Raw genomic sequence first — 19,490 nt, forward strand, 5'->3', positions numbered from 1 at the left:
AAACATCAGTGCTAGCAGCTTCATAGGTTAGTACTAAGCTAACTGCTCTTGCGTGCCATTTTAAGCCTAGCCAATTATCCCTTGTGAGACTCAAACCCTGCACCTTGTGTTTGTAAGGCAAACACCTTAACCATTAGGCCACCCTCCCAAACTTTTTTTTTTTCTTTTCAGTTTTTGAAATGTTTTATTCAAACTACAGTACACAGTATCAATATGCAGCTTTTATTTCTTCATATATTAGATCTGTGACTTTCTTAAAGGCTATTTTGGCATCTACACCTTGTTCTCTCTGATAAGATCCACCAGATTTTCAAATATTATCCTAAAGTCCTTCACATTTACTTTAAGCTCTGCAGCATGCTTCTTGGCTAAAGGATTAATGGTCTCTTTTAAAGCATCCACATTGGTCAAGTGTGGGACCATATCATGCAAGGCTGAGAAAACTTTCTTCCCATGGGCTCTAACTTCAGCCAGGGCTGCAATGTCCACAGCAGAGGCAGTCTCAGCAACAGACTGCAGCTGAGTGAAATTTTTAAAATAATTCACAGTATGATGGTGTTCTTTGAACATTCTACTTAACACATCAGCACCAATATCTTCAACATCTGCATAGATGTTTTCCCAAACAGCACTAGCAGTCTGTGTATCCTCAGCTGAAAGAGCCTTTATATCAAACACTTTAAGAAATAACTTAAAAAAAAACTTATATAAAAATATCGTAGTATATACATTAAACCTCTGTTTAAAATGTTTTTTCTGACTGAATCAAAACATAGTCAGAAATGTTAAAGTAAATGTTTGAATAAACAGTACCTTTGGTTGGTAAGTCTACTCCAGTTTGTTGCTCTTTTTCCGCTCATGGTTGCTCTTAGAGCATTTTCTTTTGGGCGGAATAGGGTATGGCTTCATTTGTGAAAATAAAAAAAATCTCCTTCCTGGTGAAGGCAAATGTTATCAATAGGATCCAACACTGAAACAATGTGTGGATCTACCATCGGTCTATGCGTTTCACTCGATGTAGTAATATTAAGTAGGTTTCCTACATTCAGCGTGTTGGCAAGTGGGTAGTATCACTGTTGCTATCATCGTCAGTGACGTCATCCGGAAGAGATGGTGTGATATTGGAATCCTTATTAGTCCCATTCAGTGCTTTGGAAGTGTTTTGATTGGTCATTTTATAATTCTGCCAGAAAAAAACATGACCAAGTTTGAAATCATAAATGTCTCTTTGGAGTTTATGTTTTTTATGTGCAATTAACAAATTCTCAAACTTGGTTAACTTGTCAAGTGTTTTTTACAGTAAATTAGAATGTATATTGCTTTCAACACCTTCTGTGAGATCTTTATACATTCCAATGATTTCATTTCTAAGCTGCTGTTCAATCGTCTCAAAATGATTAATCATAAGTTGCATAGATTGTATGGATATTTTAAATTTAATTGCTGCCATTTTCTTAATAGTACTGGCTGGGACTCACCATAGGTAGGCATTTTTAAAATACAGAGTCCTGTAGGAACAATATTTAGCTTGATATAAGCATAAGTCTCAAGAAAGTGGAAACCACTACAAAACACCTGCTAAAAGCATTTTGCAAGGGTCAAAGCCCTTTTCCTTGAATCTTTTTGAATACTGGGCCTTGGATTTCTGGAACTTGGGGGTACGGGCTAAATGTCCTTACTTCTTTACTGCTGGAAAATTGTACTTTCCTCACATTTTGAATGACTCTGGGCTCAATGCATAGATTTAGATAAGACAAGAGTCAATGTAAAGTTTTACTGCATGAAAATACGTACTGGAAGGACTATTGAAATGTGCAAGATGATGGGAATGGAAAGTTACCGGACTAACCACTCAAGTTAACTGCTTCCCCAAACAAGACACAAGCAAACCCATAACTCTTTAAATATTATTAATACAACATTTGGGAAGGTACATGGCCAAAAACATTTAAGGAGTTGAGGATGAGGGGGTTATTAAAGAAATTCAATGCTCACATGAACATTGGAGACAGGAGACTTGGACTTGGGCTCAGATAAGGTTATGTTAAGAATAGGACAGACTGGGTGGATTAACACAGGTGAATGAGATTAAAAGGCCATAAGTAAACTGAGGACAGGGAAGGTCCGAGTCTCCAGTACATTGTAAGGAGAATATTTGATGCATGTATTAAAAAAAAATTTTAATAAGATGGAGAAAGTATATAATATATCTTCTAGAACTCATATCTTTTGCAAATATAAATTTTAAAATTCTAGCAAAGAAACTGATAATCCATTTGGATGGGGTTTACTTAAAGAGAAAGGTAGAGAGTCAGGGCAAAGGATGTAAAAGTTTTTTTTTTATCTAAAATAAGTCAATGATTCAGTAATGTGGAGGTTTATATTGGTGGTTCTAAGATGAATGAGAATTGTCAACTGCTTTACTGGGTAGACTAAAAATATTTTGAAGAAACCGAAGATATTTTGAAGAAATCCTTATTTGGCAGTCATGGTGAATGTATGTATTGTAAAAGTTTAGGAAGGACGAGAAGTGCAGCAGGCTACCTATTTTACTATGGAATCTTTATTGTAGTGATTCAAAATCACCAAGGAAACCACAACACAGAGAAACAAACAAACAAAAACACAATTAAACAAACAAATAAATACGAGATCATGGGTAACAGAACTTGGAAGAGTGCGGTTATATAAGCAAGAAAAATGACTGTATAGTGACAGTTGAAAGAATTGACAAAGTTCTCAAGGTGACACCAGCAATATTCTAAGTTAATGAGGATGGCAATGCTATACTGCAACAAAAAAGACATTAGTGGCTGGGGATAATAGCAATGGGCATATGTACCTGGACTAGAGATGGGATCCATAGAAGACTTAGGGTTGAAGCATGGACAATTTGGAAAAGAGGATGCAGAAGAGTCTGGAAAAGGTAGATAAGAAATAATACAATTCAGTTGTGCTAACATGATTGAGTGGATGATAACTATAGCATTACATGTGATCAGGAAGATTCCAACATCATTGGAAGACACATGGTTGAAGCAGATACAAGGGTACATTGAGAAATGGATGATGGAATGTGGAGTAATCTGAATAGCAAAAATATAGGTTTGTGGTACACAAGAGGTAGAGAAGCATTTCCTAAGATATTCATCAAAAATGTATATTTTTCAGTTGCTGAAGACTGTGTTGATGAAGAAATAGGATGGGTTTAGGAATTACGTAGATATTATAAGACAGGATAGATAAGGAAGCTGCAGAAACATAAAACTTGAAAGCTCTCTTAGGAACGTGAACATGAAAATAACTCAGTCTTGTTCACGTGTTGAGATGTGACCTAGTCACCTAGGGTATCAAATAGGTAAGCAAATTGTAGAAAAAGATGGAGAATAATAACAGGATTAAAGGCCACTGAGAAATTTAAGGAGAAGTGCTTATGTAGGAAGGGTTATTTGATATAAATGGTAAGTTGTATATAGGGTAATGATTAGGTCCCTCCAAAGTCAGCATTAAAATGAAGGAATTCAAAAGTGGTGTAGCGGAGTTGTGTTCAGCCTAGAGAGTGGTAAAGAACAAGAATGGCACATAAGAGAAGGAAGGGGAGTTGATACAGACAAGAAGCAGCTTGAGGAAAGTGCGTCCCAGTGCCAAATCAGAGAAGAGAGAAGATATACCCAGATACAATTGGGAATAGAGGGGCAACGTGGTAATATAAGGACTTTAAAAAGCTGTGTGTGAGACAGAGAGAGAGAAAATCTGATAATGAGTAATGTAGTCTTGGACCAGTATGCCCCTCACTGAAATGATGCTATACAGTATGGGATAAGCAGCTAGAAATGGTTCTTAACACTTGAAGTCTGTGGAAACATAGAATGAAAAAGGGCAGAAAGTAGAAGAGATACAATAAAAAGTAGACAAGAAACACATGATTTAGAATTATGGTTGGGTGAAATGGTGAAACAGTAGCGGAGATGGACTAAGGAGGAGTAGGACATAATCCATAGGAAAAAGGTGGAAGAGGCTCGGAAGAATAATAATGGTGACAGTTTTAGCCTCAGACCAAAAACAAGCTTGCTTAAAAAGGAAAGGGATAATGACAATAAATGGTCATATGAAGGATTATAATTCCTGCTGTTGGTTAATAAAAAATGATGAGGGACATAACCCGAATGCCAAGAGACATCAAATTCCTAAGGATTTGGGAGAAGACTTAATTTAGTACAAATGTGACAAGGCAACACAAGATATGGGCAAAAACTTATTAAACCTTGGGTAAAATTTCTGTACAGTGGGTTAAGTGAAGGAGTCTGAACAAGTATACTGGAGGGATAATAAGTTAGAAACCAAGATTATAGGATAGGAGTCAGGTAAAGGCAAGTAATGTGATTCTTGAGAGTGGGGTTAGTTAAATGGATAAGGTGAGCTACAGGGTAGCATTTGAGTAGAAAGACACGATAAAACCAAAATAAATAGAGAAAAGGTACCAGTGCTGAAGCCATTTGCCATTACTTTGTACCTTGGAACATCCTTAAGAGACCACGTGTGTGTTTTAAATATGTTGTTAAATGGTAAATAAAATGTATACAAATAAATTGTTGTAAAATGTCGGAAATAGCAGTTATAAAGTACACTAAATTCAAAATTAGCTCTGACTCTAGCTCATTTTTTTTCTTTCTGCTCCTTCAGACCATTTAACTAATTGCCACAACTATTCTCATTAATTCCCTGCTAGGCAATCGACAGGACAGTCATCATCCAAGCAGGCATCAGGGGGATATTTTTAGAATATTTGCTTTGCTTTGACATCCTGTCTACTGGCTGAATAAATGTTTGGTGTGGCAGTTGAAATAAATGCAGTATGGAGTCATTATCCACTTCCATGAGTGACACAGCCCCAGAGGCAACACAGCCAGCCCCCTTTGACTGGGCAGCAACAGCTACATGCCCTGTATCCACAGCATATTTATTAATGAAAGTGGTTAATGAAAGAAGTCATGCTTGACATGCACCCAACTTCTATGCAGCGAGAGGCAAGCAAGCCACTCCTCTTGGTTTATTTTTCTTCCTGGCTGCTTATGTATCACCTGTCATACTTCTGATCTGTCTATAGTTTGGAAGGATACTCTGCATTTGATCACATACTTTTGCTCCATCCCTTCTATACTTGGATATAATTTTGAGAAGTTCTAAGCTAATAGTAGCGGCATGTAAGAAGTGTCCCAGTTTGGGACCTTTTCCCTTAATATTTTATTTTATTTTTTTGCTTAGTCCCTAACACTCTGGAGATAAAAGTAAGAAGCATGCCTGGGCAAGTCAGCTAAGTCATAGGCAGGGCTATATTCCTGTACACCACAGATCCAGCTGACCTCTAACCTAGATTACAGTACTGTAGTAAACATTAGTAATACAAGTGGCCTCAGTTTGAAGCAACCCAAAATGAACTGAAACAACAACAAAGATTATTCTTTGCAGATTATATAAACTCTGTCAGCATGTTCCAGATTAACAAAATCAACATGTTTATATGCCAAAGAAATCAGTAAGTCAGAAACAGTCAAAGCGTCAACATGCCTACACTAACTGCGAATAATCAGTGAAAGTTCATAAAGTGAATTTGTGGACTACAACATAATAATAATTAATGCAATTTGCATTGCACATACTCTCATGAAGCCAAAGACAAATCTTCCTGCTCTCATGTAAGGAAACCAAGAAGAGGCAAGTTCCAACACTCTGATATGCAATAAGACCTATAAAGGCATTGCAAACCTACCAGGATAAATATTAAATTATAATACATGACACTGTATTGTGACAGGCTCAGAAAACTCATAGTTTTGTGAACTAGGAAATCTGAATTTAATTTGTGGACGTGGTTACTGTGACATTAACTAAGGATGATGAAAATAGCTGTCATATTTCCAACTTGCCTACCCTAAGGAAGGAAAGAAAATTCTCAAGTTTGGAAACAGTCATCAGTTGAGATTGTGTGCTAGAACCCAACTAAATGTATGGGGAATGCATTTATATCAGCTTCATTGCACATAGCAAGCAGGGCCAGACTGTGAGAAGGGAATCATAAACATTCCCAAATTGCTTATGGATATTGGCACACCTCTGCTTGATACCTGCCAGCTGACAGTATGACTATTCCAGTCAAGAATAAATGAGTCACTTGAGTGAGTAAGAGGCTTGATCATCAAGGTGGACAGGGTCAAGGAGTCTAAATAAAAAAATTATTGACATCAACAGTCAATCAAACTGTTCAAGGCAAGCGGATGGTAAAATGATAAGGCAGGTCCGAAAGCTATTGCTTTCAACTTTTTGGAAGTAAAAAAAAATAATCTAGAAAGTAAAATGCATTGCCATTGCTTTAAATGAAAACTGCAGAAGCCCTTAGTAAAGATTAAAAACAGTTATACTGAGTTAGGAAGTAAAATGCTACGCTGTAGAAGGTTAGTTGAAAGAGGAAAACAATTTAACTTGAAAAGATAGTCCAGAGTCAAATGTCATATAAGGGGATGTAAATAATGCTTATTTGTGACAACCATCTTATCGTGTATAGATAAACACACACACACACACACACACACACACACACACACACACACACACACACACACACACACACACACACACACACACACACTCACCTGGAAAAAAAGTTCTGTGCACTTGTATTTGACTATTTTCCTTTAATGGCTAAGATCATTTAGCAATTGACTTGTATGACATTTAGCGTTTAAAATGTATTCAGTGCTACAAATTCTATTAAGAGAGTGAAATATATGTATGTATGTGTGTGCGTGTGTGTGTGTGTGTGTGTGTGTGTGTGTGTGTGTGTGTGTGTGTGTGTGTGTGTGTGTATATATATATATATATATATATATATATATATATATATATATATATATATATATACATATGTATATATATATATATATATATATATATATATATATATATATATATATATATATATGGTTTACAATCAAAAGGACAAAAGTCACGTCAATGAGCATTGATTTCCACGACAAATAACGTCGACTCACGAATATGAAGTAGGTTGAAGGATCGACGTAGCAACGGAGACAAATTCTGTTGACCTTAAGGTGGAACTCTCCCATTGACATACATGCTGTGACTCCCTGCCTGTGTACGACCTTCTAAACGAATGTACAAATGAATGTTGACATTCCGACAATCGTTCCTACCATGGTCTAGGAGGTGGCTGTTAAGCATGTTACTGTCGTGCTTTTGATGGTAAACCACAATATAGTAAAAATTTGCTCCAAAACCCACAAAAAAGACCAGTTATTCCCATTAGCTATCCGGCCTTTGTCAATGGATACAAAAATGTTGATGTATGATGAAACAGCCTTTTATTAGTTACATCTATTTATCTTGAAAAACAGGTATATAGCCCAACAGAGTGGATGTAATCAAAGTACATGTCTCACCTGAAGAGCAAAAGCATTCACCCAGTAACATATGATATCAAAATGTTAAGTAATAAATAATATATCATATTTTCAAGGATTATAAATACTCCTTTATAATATATATAGCATACATTTGTCTTCATATATAACCCAAAAAATAAATTTCACACACACCTTGTATATATTGTGTAATAAATATAATATATCATTTTGATATCATATGTTACTGGGTGAATGATGGTAAACCCCCATAGTGACTTTTTTAGGCAAGGCTCAAAAGACAAACCCACCACCATAAATAGCACAAGTAACCAAAAACTGAGGGTAATGCTACTCAACGCCAGAAGTCTAAACCTCAAAATGCACACACCCAAGGCACTCCTCAGTATGGAGAACATGGACATCTGTGCAGTAACAGAAACCTGGTTTAAGGCTCCTGAGAGCACCCCAGCACTACTAGGCTTTTATAACTCATACCATTCCTTTTGGCCCCAGAACCAGGACTGAAACACAAAAGGTCAAGGAAAAAACTATCTTACACTTGTTGAAGGTTTACCAGTGGAAAAGTGAAGCAAACAAAGAAAAAAACTCTGGTATTCCACCACAGCAAAAAACCACCATGATAAAGTCCTGTGTCAAACAGCAAGCAAATGCTGTTTTTACTTTTTTCATTAAATTTGCTTGCTGTTTGACACAGGACTTTATCGTGGTGGATTTTTGCTGTGGTGGAATACCAGAGTTTTTTTCTTTGTTTGAAACACAAAAGGTAGGGGTGTATCCATATTCATCAAGGATATCCACACCTCCAGGTTACTGGTGCAGTACAATGCATCAGAAATCATCCATGTGCAACTAACAATGGTCAAAACTGCAATCCAAATTGTAGCTTGCTACAAATCACCCAGTATGACCCAGGACCCCCATTCTGCACTTCTGGAGACACTGGAAAATATGAAGGTCCTACCAAACACCCTAATACTGGGTGATTTCAATTACCCAAACATAAACTAGGAGAACTACTCAAGTACTAACTCCCTTGCCCAACGCTTCCTAGAATTTATAAACTTGAATGCCCTGGATCAACTGGTCAACACCCTCACCAGAGGGAACAACATATTGGAACTTGTCATCACCAACATGGGCGACCGGTGCTCTACACCGGAGGTCGACCCCTCGCTGGTTAGATCAGACCATAGACTAACCACTCTGGATATCCACATTCCACCTCCACCCCCAATCAAGGAAACCACCATGAAAAACCTTTCAAAAGCAAACTTCACATTACTTAAGACCAAGGTGGAATGTTTCACAGCCCCCATGCTAAAGGACAATGCTGTCCAAGCTGCTGAAACCTTTACAAAGGCACTCTATGAGTATCTGCAGGAATGCATGGATCATGCTATCCCAAGTAAAACCAAGACTCACTCCTCCAAGAAAAGGAAACCAGTCTGGTGGACCCCAGCCATAAACAAGCTATACAACAGAAGGAGGAAACTAATACAGAAAAGAGTAAAATCCCATGAAGGAAAGACATCCCTGATCAGTATCAGCAAGAAACTACAATCCCTCATTAAATCATCCAAGGCTAATTTTGAAAGAAAAAATGGCAATGACTCCAAAGATAACCAAGAAGCGTTCTTTAGCTATGTCAAGAACCGAAGTGGAAACTCTCGGATCTGCTCTGAGTTAGTGCAGAATGGCACAAAATGCACTGAACCGACTGATATTGCCAACATTCTGGCAGAGAGGTTTAGTGCAAACTTCACCTCCTCTCACCCCCTAAAGGGCCCATAACCATACCAGAAGAATGTAAGGCCCCATCAATCACTGACACACTGGTTAAAACAGCCCTATCCAAAGCCAAAAACACAGCATCAGTGGGACCGGACGGTGTCTCAGGCTATGTCTTACAAGAGCTCCAAAATAAACTAACCCCTCTCCTAAACACACTTTTCAAACTCAGCCTCTTTACAGGCTACATACCCACAAAGTGGTGCACAGCAACATTTATCCCACTCCACAAAGGTGGAGCTACAACAGACCCTGGGAACTATCGCCCCATAAGCATGACTAGCCTGGTCTGCAGGGCTATGGAGTGCATCATCATGGAACTCATTAACAGAGACATTGGGAACCTCCAAACCTTGGACCCTACCCAGTTTGGCTTTGTTAAGGGCAGATCATGCTTCCTAAACCTGGTGGACTTCTTTGAGACAGTTACCAAGACATTAGATGAGGGAAAGGAGGTCCACACAGCCTACCTAGACCTGGCAAAGGCTTTTGACATCATTCCCCATTCTAGTATTATAGACAAGCTCAACAGCATGAACATAAACCCCTACATCATGAGATGGGTTGCCAACTGGCTCATGGATACAACCCACATGGTGAGAGTTGCAGGCTCTACATCAGACTCTAAACCGGTTACAAGTGGCATCCCCCAGGGTTCAGTCCTAGGACCCCTCCTGTTCGATATATAATTCCAAGAGGTACAGGCAAACATAGGAGGACTATGGCTGACCAAGTTTGCAGAAGATTGCAAACTAGGGGCCATAATTGATTCTCCGGCTGATACAGACACCCTCCAGAAGGGTCTCACTGAACCCATGAACTACCACATAGGTGGTAGTCCCCTAAATACAGAAAATGTAATAAGGGATCTGGGAACTCAAGTAGATAGTAATCTCTCCTTTGATAATCACATTGCCAAGGTGGTTAGAAAATCCTTCTATGTGGCCCACCTAATCACAAAAGGGTTCACATCTAGAACAAAAGAGGTTATTGTGTCTATCTACTCATCACTCATTAGACCCATCATAGAATACAATGCCCCATTTAGGATGTACCTTACAAGACATATGCAACAGCTGGAAAGACCACAAAAGTATCTCACCAAGAGGATTACTGGCCTCAAACAAATGCCCTATGCAGCCCGACTCAAGAAACTCCAGCTGTACTCGGTTGCATACCACTTACTCAGAGGTGATCTCTGCCTGAAATACAAGACCATGACCAATCCAGAATTGATGGACATGCTCCACCAAAAAAAAAAACAAATCCCAGAGAGCCACATGCTCTAGAGATAGAAACCTCAACACAACGATAGAGTCCTGTCCCAGAGACTCCCCATGCTTTGGAACAGGATTCCAATATACATCAGGCAGAGCCCCTCACTAACACTCTTCAAGAGAAACCTTGATGGGTGGATGGGAAACAGAAAATTTACCCCGGGGATCACTGCAGTGGCTCTGCTGGACAGTGGCTCAGGGAACTAATCTAAGGGGGTGGCGAAAGCCAACACATTCTGGCTAGGCTTATGAATGCCTTTGGGCAGATAGCCTAATACTTACCTATGAACCATAGATAGATATATACATATATATATATATATATATATATATATATATATATATATATATATATATATATATATACACACATATAGATATATATACATATCTATCTATCTATATATATATCTATATATATATATATATATATATATATATATATATATATATATATATGCATATCTATATATGGGTCTACGTCTATATTTTGAACTTTCAAAACGTAGACTTTTTTATGGTCGAGACCATAAGATCAAAGTTTTGAAACTTCAAAATTTAAATAAAAAAAATAAAAACAAAAAAAAAATCTTTTTTTTCACATTTTTACTGGGGTTCAAGTCCTCCTGCACCCTACATGTGGGGGAATGCACCCCCCCCCGTGATCTGGTAATTAAGCATACCAACTCCAAGATCACACTGCACTGAGGAAAACTATAAATATACCATTCTGCTCTGAACGGCGATCTCCATTTAAACAGTTCAAAGTTCAAAACTTCGATCATATGGTCTCAACCATAAGAAAGTCAATGTTTTGAAAGTTAGAAGTAGACCCATATATACATTTATGTGTATGTCTGTGTATATATATATATATATATATATATATATATATATATATATATATATATATACATATATATATATGGTTCCCTATCAGAAGCCTGAAACACTATAAGCCTGAAAATCAAAATCCTGAAAACTAAAGCCTGAAAATTCAAAATCCCGAAAACCCAAAATCCTGAAACTCAAAATCCTGAAAACACAAATAATGCTAATATGTCACTATAAAGACACTAATATCTACCAACTGACCACACTCACCTGACCCGGCCCTAACCTAACTCACTTAAACATATTTGTCACTATTGCATACATGCCTAACCTGCGCCCTAACCCTAACTCACTTAAACTGCCCCTAACCCTAACATAAAACCAGCCGCCCACTTACCTGAACCCAACGCATGACCTAACACCACAGGGCTAACAATAGCAAAGCCACAATGACGTCAGTATGTCCATTTTGTGTTTTCAGGATTTTGAGTTTTCGGGATTTGAATTTTCAGGCTTTAGTTTTCAGGATTTTGATTTTCAGGCTTATAGTGTTTCAGGCTTCTGATAGGGAACCATATATATATATATATATATATATATATATATATATAGGTTCATAGATTAGTACTAAGCTAACTGCCCTTTCAAGCCATTTTTATCCTAGCCAATTATCCCTTGTGAGACTCAAACCCTTGCACCTTGTGTTTGTAAGGCAAACACCTTAACCATTAGGCCACCCTCCCAACAATAAACAGTTGTACAGGTCTCGAACCCAGGACCCTATACACCATAGTCACAGTAGTTAACTATCAAGCCATTACAAAAGTACAACTTCAAAATTTTAACATATTGTTGCATAGATGTTTTTATGGGATTGTAGATAGAAGAATAAAACAAAACAACAGGTGCAGATCATGTCCGACAAACCAGATGTCATAGTTCTCATTTTTTTAGTAGTATTTCAATACATGTATCAAAGTAAGAGAAATGCAAAGGAAAAGTCTTGAGTTATAAATAGTATGGTATTTTGAAATGAATTGTGGGAATGAATATGAAAAGTTATGCCATATTTGAATGATGAGTCAGCACTTTTGCTGACTGTTGTAATATTACCCGGAAATGGCTAATGCTGCAGTAAGCAATATAACATAGAAATAAAACAAACTGAAATTTTTGAACTGTGCTGTCTGAAATGTGCTGCGTTTTATGCATTATTTTTCAGAAAGCTAATACATCTTACTGAAATGTCAGATATATCACAGATAAGAACATCAGGGGTGCTGATGGACACTAATGATTCTGTGAACTCTTGTGCTGACATGATTATTATTATTATTATTGTTATTATTATTATTATTATTATTATTATTATTTTCTGACCTGAGGGCTCCAGATTGTTCTGCTTAGCTTTATTTAGTCTTTCTCAGTGACATGAAATGCATGCATAACACAGTAACTAAAAAAGATATACTATAATGTGTTTTCTGTTCCATATCCTCATTGATTTACTTTGTACAACCTTCTAAAGAGGCAGTATTTAGTTTTCTGTTCAATTAATGGTGACATATTGGAGCTCCACTTATGCTTTGGATCTAAATCTAGAATTCTGTAATGTACTCACCAAAGCACTGATGTGGCCCTGTGGTTTTATCACAAAATTAAGGAGATCTCTATAACAGTTCTCTGACCCACTATGTGGCTTTGAGCAAGTCATTTGATCTATGTTCTTCAGACTCACCAAGTCAAAAACAGTGTATAAGCAGTGTCCTCCTGGGAATATCAGCACAGCATATTTGGAATGGATTTGATAGCATTTCAAAGCAGTATTACATACAAACTATCAAATATTTACTGGAAGGTCTTACAAAATTAAATGTTGGAAGGCAATTAAATTAAAGACAAGTCTTGCAGACATAAAAATATTCATACATTTTACTTTTGAGGCAACCTGACCCACATTTTAAAATGTTAAGTGTTAGGAGGGTGGCCTAATGGGTAAGGTGTTTGCCTTACAAACACAAGGTGCAGGGTTTGAGTCTCACAAGGGATAATTGGCTAGGCTTAAAATGGCTTGCAAGGGCAGTTAGCCTAGTACTAATCTATGATATTTAATCTAAGATATTACAAACTATTTAGAAATGCAAGGAGCTATTTTTATGTATTTATGAGGAAGGGGGAATCACAAACCCTCCAAACAAACACACTAATTCCCAACTAAAAATACAAGAATTTTTCAGTTCTCCATATATTTCCTTCTGTGGATGTAGTACAGCCAGCACCCTAGATTATGAAATTAGGTACTATCAGCTACTCTTGATCTATAGCCAAATAAATACAAATGGAAATATGCAGCACACTCTGTTCAGTTAGAGTCAGAATCTAGCAGCTGCATGAACTGTGGTGCTAAGTAATATCCTGTCTTCAGATTAAAAAAAAAATACATATATATATATATATATTATCTACATATATATATATATATATATATATATATATATATATATATATATATATATATATATATATATATATACATTTATATTAACCACAAGATTCTAAAATAGAATAAATATAAGCACTCATTATTCTGGATTTACAGAACTAGCATGTATTTTTCTGAAGTCTGCTGGAATACATTGTTGTGGACATTTTAACACAGACATCTTAGATCTGGACAGTTGCGGTTGAAATTAATAGGTGCAGTGGTTTTTTGTCAATGAAAATGATTGTGTGTTGGAAATGTTGCAGTTTATCTTAAAGTAACAAGTTGGCCATAATTTCTTTCATGTTCCATCACATGAAAACTGCAACATTGTACACAATAAGTGATTACTTGTGGTAGTCTGGAACACTAAGTGTTGTGTAAAGCCAATTGAGGAGCATAGGAGGTAACATTTGGAAGAAAATAATGATCACTTATCAAGTGCATATTTATAAGGTTTCCAAACTGCAACTGAAGGGCATGATGATGCAGAAATTTGTAGTTCAGGTCATTTTAAAATTAGCTAGGTAGTAAAGGTAGTTTGAGTATAGGTAAGATATCATATATTTAGTATGGTATGTTATCTTATGATATATTATCCTGATCGTAAACAAGAAAATCAGAAATCTTGTAAAATATTCTAAAGCAAATTATGAAACTAAAATCACATCCCTAGCCAAGGATAATCATAAGGCATTCTTTAACCACATCCGAAGTATAAAAGGGAATGCCCAGGTATGTGTCGAACTGGTTGTAGATGAGATCACTCGTACTACACCGGAAGATATCAACAACCTGCTAACTTACAGATTCAACACAAATGTCACCCCCCCACCCCCACCTGTGAAGGCTGCCAGCCTAGCCAGATAGGATTTTATACATAATTCTATAATTTGTAAATATGTACGTTGAACTACAGACTTGTTTTCTTAAATGAAAAAGTATGCTGTGAAATGTAAACTTTAAACAATGTAACAACATTGCCCTCTGCTGTAAAGAAAGCTAAGACAAGCATTTATTGCTTGTCCTTTGATGTTCAAATTATTTCATGACTGTCTTTGATGTTTACAATTCGGCTCCGGCCGGGCTAGATGAAGGCATCCTGCCTATTGTTTTAACTTAAGAAATAATTACTAGAGTTACATGTGGAGTTTCTTTTATGGCTGTAGTTTCCTGCAGCTGCAAGATAACAAAAGAATGTAGTATATGTCAGCCTGGAAATGATGTAATGGGAATCAGGACTGAAAATAGCAAATTAAACAGAGAGAATCAGAAGGCATTAAGCATTTTTGTCTTGATCATCCAACTCACAGCACTGTCTTGCTCACATGTAAGTTATCTTAGACTTGTGAATTTCTTTTAGAAATAGCTAGGAACTAGAAAGATTAGACTAAGTGTTTTTCTGTGATGTCAGAACTGTACTACTGATTTATTTTAAGTATTTCTGTGTGATCTCTGAACTTTTGACTAGCACTGTATAGTAGAAAGTATTGTCTTGTGGTTTTAATTATTTATTATTAAATATTTTAAAACCTTTTAACTGTGGTTGGTTTGTGTAGAGATAATTTAAGCTCTTTAGAGTACTTGTATGCCTTTGGTAAAAGTGTACAAAGCCACTCTTATAGCTTTAGCCCTGGGCTATACTACCAATTGGATAATAATATTGCACAGTAATAATTGGACACCCTTTTAAGGGTCCTTGAGTAGCTGATAATTATTAGTGGGTGGTGGCAGCTGGTACTACCGTATAGTCTGGGAAAAAGGGGCACAGCTTGAGAACCTGTGCCTGCCTTCCCCAGAAGTGTCTGTGTGGTTGTATAAACTCTTCTCAATGTGTGTGTGTGTGTGTGTGTGTGTGTGTGTGTGTGTGTGTGTGTGTGTGTGTGTGTGTGTGTGTGTGTGTGTGTATGTCAGCTACTTGGGCAGGGACATGAAGCACTGGTTGGACAGAGAGGGTGCTAGAGGTTTTAACTTGCCCACTAGGCTGAGATCTGGACCCTAAAGCTGTGCCAGTGGGGAGTCTTATTGTGGACCTGGAGAGCAAGGGAGCGAACAGCCCCAGACTGACTGTGATCTCTGTTTGATCTTAAGGGAAATTGCAAAATTGCACTTTACTATGTGTATTTGTTATCCTTTCCTCATATATGAGACGCCCTCTCTGGTGTTAGTGGTGAGGATTGAGGCTCCTCGATTGCTGGGTCAGGGCACGGGTGTAACATCACCTACCATATCCCAAAGAATACCTGTCATCAGCCCTCTGCCTAGTATCACTAGAGAAAAGGCCGTCTCTGCACTCGCCAAGGTCAGAAACAGGGCCTCAGTTGGACCAGATAACATCCCAGGTTATTAACTAAACAATCTAAAACAAGACCTAGTGGATCCACTCGGTGTTCTCTTTAATCGTAGCTTGAGAACTGGCTATGCTCTTGCAGAATGGGGAACAGCAATAGTAATCCCCCAGCACAAAGGGGGGGCATCAAGTGACCCTGGGAGCTATAGACCCATAAGTCTAACCAGCTTCACCTGCAAGATCATGGAAAAAGTTATCATGAGCCTTATGAAAAAGGACATAGGTGACATCCAAATGCTGGACCCAACCCAGTTTGTCTTTGTTAAGGGTAGATCATGCTTATTAAACCTGGTGGACTTCTTTGAGAATGTCACCAAATCCATGGATGAAGGTAAGAGAGTGTACACTGCCTATCTCAACCTTGCCAATGTGTTCAGCATAATTCCTCACTCGGGCATCATTGAAAAACTTTACCAGCTAGGGATATTAACCCTTACGCTACTAGATGGGAAATAATGGGGATACTTGGGATTAGCATGGCTAAGCTTGTAAAGCTCTAGGGCTGCTACCATAGTAACCTCCTATGAACCTATGAATCTGAATCTATTATTAAATGCAGCTCTGCATATGTCAAAACAGCTATGTCTCATAGTATCAGAGTAATTCAGCCACCCATTAAAGGACATTATAGGAGGGAGAAAGGCTTGTATGTCCATTGTCAAATTGTCAAAAAAATACAGTATGTATACATTGGAGCAGGACCTCTTTGCAAATGCTTTTAAATGTGTTTTCCATGCTAGACTGATCCCTTCAAATCACTTTCAAAATCATTTTATTTGCTTTCTCCCTTGTAATGCTACTGTATTTCTGCAAAAATGTATATTTATGACCAATTCATTTATTTTGTGTGTGGATCACATGCATCAGATTTAGTGTTTGTCGTCTCTGCTTTGACTCACAGTTATGGACCAGAATCTACATCTTTGCCATTGATACAGTGGATTGAGCTTGGGTCAGTCTTGTGTTGTATTACCCCCACCCTCCAGCCGTTTCCTCTGAAGATTCCTCACAAGGCACTTCATCCACTCCTGAATGTGGTCTGCCTTGCTTTCTGGTGGAGATCCAGTATTCTGCTTGTATACATACCATTATGTTGTGCAGTATTGGTGCAGATCTCTGTGGCATACAAAACCACATCACAATAAGAGTTTAGACAATGAAAGTGGTTTACAACAGTCAAAACACAAGCTCAATGATGTCTCAGTTCCACAGAGTAAATGTAACACTGAATGCAGAAAGCTAATAACCTCTGTGTCTTGGGATGCCAATTCCACAAAAATCGCAGCAAAAACAAACCAAGGATTCAGAAAAAGATAAAATCCACCGATTTATTGACACAATACAAATATTGGTTAAGCACTTTCACTCGCTAAACTGCGAGCTTCCTCAGAACACAAACAGTAAAACTGCTACCATTTAAATAACCTATTTGGCGCCAAAAAACACATTACATTTAAAGAAACCTATGTTAAAAAAATTTTTAGAATAATTCACAACATTAATAAAAGTCATACTTATTGAATAAACAATAACATTCAAACATTCCATAAAATAATAAAATCAATATATTGTAACAAATACCATGTTTAGTTCAAAGCATAGACAAAAAAGGTTTGATTGAAATGGCATCATTAATTCCTGGTGGAGTGGAGGCATCATTAAACAATTGCCACCATATTTCTTTGTATGATAGTGTTCCTTTACGATCACCACCCCTAGGGTCAATCGGAACACTGTCCAATATGGCAAATTTAAAATTATGACTGTCCCCCCATTTTTTAATATGCCTATATAAGGCATTCTTGTCATCTTTGGTTCTAATACTGTACATATGTGCATAAATACGTGCTTTAAACTTCCTTTCCATCTTTCCAATATATTCGTCTTCTGGAATGGAAGTGAAGACAATAGGTGATCTGAAAATAGAGAGAATTTATATTCTCTCCCCTCAAACCCTCAATTGCACACTCCTTAAAAAGGACTGCTTGACACTCTGTGCTAGAGGTTCAAGATACAACTCACAGAGCAAACAGATAGGTCAGCACTCTTGCTGCAACCCCATTTTCGAATTAAAATGGAACTACAAATACACCTTTACCATGAAATGTGCACTGCTTTCCTAGCAGAGCCAATTTAGAAGGCAAACAATGTAAGCAAAAAGTCCAAACGTCTGTTGTGTGGAGTTCTGAAAGCAGTCCTTTCAGTCCTGGGGTTTTACCTCTCTGCTATTCATTCAACGCAGACTATAGGTACTCCTCACATATCTGACTAAACAATGTCATACCCTGAGTCTCTACCAGCTTGTCAAAGATCCTTAAAAATTATATATATTGATCTTTTCCTTTAGTCACAAAGCCTCCTACAAAAATTAGAGAAGCCTTTCAGAATCCACTTAGGAGAGGACAGTTGCCCACTTTCCCTAAGGTCCTAAAACACAGTAATATTTATATGTTGTTTAAGTGATTTTATTTCCTTATTGTCTGTTGATAATCAAGTCTTCCCTTAAGTTACAAGCTCCTTTTGTCTCAGAGGCAGGGCTCTCCATCTTCACCCGACTGAGAACTAGCCAAGGGTGTCTGTCATCTCTGCAGCCATAGAGGAGACTCTGCCCTTATTGGTGCTTGATTCTTCTGTCCAGCTGCTGTGGGAGGACATCCTGGAATTAACTTCCTAACCATCTGGCTTCACCTCCCCCAAATGAGGCTATCTGTGGTTTAGGATGGACCTTAACTGTTTTCATGCTCAGCACTACTATCCCCTTACTCCCTTACATCATTGAGTGCATCACCTATGGGGTCATTTCTGGTTTGACCTTAACCTTATCTCCATGGCCACTGATGAACACAGTGTGGGACCTCTTATGTTACTGTTGGATTCATGCATAATCCCACACATTCATCCCAAGGGTTATCATCGCTAGCATGTCCTCCTTGCAATGGCCCTTTTGTGCAAATCTCTATTACCACGAGATCATTTGCTGAATGGGAAACGATCATTCCAATCCCCAGGATGTACCAGGTCATACGTCACTCATTTCCCGTCATAACACAATCAGTTCTTTCATCTCCTGAATTGTTACTCAAACTTGAGTCATTAGAGTTGCAGTCAGAACTTTATCCTTCTGTGTCATGGAGATGGACAAGTAATTGCTTTGTTTTTAACAGCTTTTCATCCCTTTATTTTTCATTTTAACACTAGTATTCCACAGAGACACCCACATTTATGTGTTTTCCTTATCTAAGCAGATTGTGCCACGTAATATGACAAGAACATTGGTAAGCAAACAAGGAGGCTGGCCATTGTTCATTCCTTGTAAT

At 37.6% G+C, this 19,490-nt stretch overlaps 1 pseudogene; it reads right to left on the reverse strand.

Moving 5' to 3' along the window:
* Nucleotides 1-208: 208 nt before the first annotated feature.
* LOC122792360 lies at nucleotides 209-1,174 on the reverse strand (annotated as a pseudogene).
* Nucleotides 1,175-19,490: the final 18,316 nt, after the last annotated feature.

This window comes from Protopterus annectens, chromosome 1.part2 (genome assembly GCF_019279795.1).
Source record: "Protopterus annectens isolate FY-2018-M chromosome 1.part2, PAN1.0, whole genome shotgun sequence".
Taxonomy (NCBI): Eukaryota; Metazoa; Chordata; order Ceratodontiformes; family Protopteridae; genus Protopterus; species Protopterus annectens.